Below are 2,146 nucleotides of genomic sequence, written 5' to 3'. Positions count from 1 at the left end.
CGGCCCAAAACTTCCTCAAGCCACGCTCTCCCGGCCCAGCTCAGTCCTCGACGGTGGCCTCTCCGGGCTCAGCTCCTTGCCCTCCGACGGCGTCTCCGGGCCCCCAGACTTCCTCCAGTGGGCTCCTCTCGGCCCAGTGTGGGCCTCCCGGCGGCCCCTGCGGGCCCAACTCGTCGTGAAGCCGGCCTCCCCGGGCCCAGGTCCGGCCCCCCGGCGGCCTCTCCGGGCGCAGCACGTCCTCGAGTGGGCCCCTCCAGGGCCAGCTCCTGCCTCCCGTCGGCCTCTAGAGGCCCAGCCTCTGCCTCCCTCATGGCGGCCCCTCCGGGCCCAGCTCTTCCTGGTCCTCCTGGCTGCGTCGACAGGCCCAACTCCTGCCTCCCAAGCAAAGCAAACAACCTCTCTGGGCTCAGCTCCTGCCCAGCTCCCGCCAGCCTTTGTGGGCCCAGCCCTTTCTCCAGCCGAAGCTCTGCAGGCCCGCCTTCTGCCTCCCGGTGGCCTGCGCAGACGCAGCCCTAGCTGGAGAACAGACCCTGCAGGCCCCGCTCCTGCCTCCCAGGGGCCTCTCCGGGCCCGGATCTCGCCTGGCCTCACGGCGGCTTCCCGGGGCCAGGTTCCTGCCTGCCTCCTGGCAGCCTCGACAGGCGCAGCTCCTCCCTGATGGTGGCCTGTTTCGGCCCGACTCATGCCTCTCGCAACCCGCCCAGCAGTGTGAGCTCCTGCCTCACACTGGCCTGTGCGGGCCGAGGTCCTCCCTCACGCTGGGCCGTGGAGGCCCGGCTCGTGCCTCTCGTGGCCTCCCCAGGCCCAGCCCCTGCCTGTTGGCGGCCTCTCCCGGCCCAGCCTCGACCTCGCAGTGGGCCCTCCAGGCCCACCTCTTGCCTCGCCGTGGCCTCCTCTGGCCAGGCTCCTGCCCTTCGGCGGCCTCTGCAGGCCCAGCTCCTGCCTCCCAGTGGCCTGCGTAGGCCAAGCTCCTGCCTCCACGGCGGCCTTTCCAGGCCTGGCGTTTGCTCCTTTGCATCCTCGCCAGGCCCTGAACGTGCTCCAGTCGGTCTCTCCCGGCCCAGCTCTTCCTCCTGGCGGCCTCTGCAGGCCCAAGTTGTCCTCCAGTGGGCCTCTCCAGGGCCAGCTCCTGCCTCCCGCCGGCCTCTGCGGGCCCAAGTCGTCCTCCAGTCGGCCTCCCCCGGCCCAGCTCTTGCCTCTCAGCGGCCTCTCCAGGTGCACAACTTCCTCCACTCGGCCTCTCCAGGCCCAGCTCCTCCTGCCTCCCAGTGGCCTCTTTAGGCCCAGCCCGGCTCACGCCTCCCGGCGGCCCTCCCAGGCCCCGCGTTGGACTTTTGGCGGCCTCTTCAGGCCCAGAGCTTGACCTCCGGTCGGCCTCCCCAGGCCCAGCCTCCTGCCTTCTGAGGGCCCGTAGACAGGCCCAGGCTCATGCCTCACATTGGAGTCTCCACGCCCCGCTCTTGGCCTCCCTGCGGCCCCCCCGCAGTGCAACGCGCCTGCCTTCCGGCGGCTTCGACAGGCCCAGCTCCTGCCTCCCGACGGTCTCTTTCGGCCCAGCTGGCTCCTCACGACGCCCTTCCCGGGCCCGGTTTGTCCCCTTTGGTGGCCTCTGCAGGCCCAGCACCTCCTCAAGTCAGCCTCTCCAGAACCTGGTGCTGCCTCCCGGCGTCCTCTCCAGGCCCAGCTCTTCCTCCCGGCTACGTCTACAGGCCCGGCTCCTGCCTCACAGCAACCGCTTTGGACCCAGCTCCTGGGGCCTCTGTCGGCCCAAATCTTCCTCAAGCCATGCTCTCCCGGCCCAGCTCAGGTCTCGGCGGTGGCCTCTCCGGGCTCAGCTCCTCGCACTCTGATGGCGTGTCCGGGCCCCCAGACTTCCTCCAGTGTGCTCCTCTCGGCCCAACTTGGGCCTCCCGGCGGCCCCTGGGGGCCCAACTCGTCGTGAAGCCGGCCTCCCCGTGTCCAGGTCCGGCCTGCCGGCGGCCTCTCCGGGCGCATCACGTCCTCGAGTGGGCCCATCCAGCGCCAGCTCCTGCCTCCCGTCGGCCTCTAGAGGCCCAGCCTCTGCCTCCCTCATGGCGGCCCCTCCGGGCCCAGCTCTTCCTGGTCCTCCTGGCTGCGTCGACAGGCCCAACTCCTGCCTCCCAAG

General features: G+C 71.1%; 1 pseudogene; it reads left to right on the top strand.

The window, feature by feature from the left end:
• Nucleotides 1-657: 657 nt before the first annotated feature.
• On the top strand, nucleotides 658-1,850 carry LOC129060653 (putative uncharacterized protein FLJ44672; annotated as a pseudogene).
• The last annotated feature ends 296 nt before the right edge of the window (nucleotides 1,851-2,146 follow it).

This window comes from Pongo abelii, chromosome 6 (genome assembly GCF_028885655.2).
Source record: "Pongo abelii isolate AG06213 chromosome 6, NHGRI_mPonAbe1-v2.0_pri, whole genome shotgun sequence".
Classification (NCBI taxonomy): Eukaryota; Metazoa; Chordata; class Mammalia; order Primates; family Hominidae; genus Pongo; species Pongo abelii.
The sequence above is the reverse complement of the archived record's forward strand: the minus strand, read 5'-3'. Positions and strand labels throughout refer to the sequence as shown.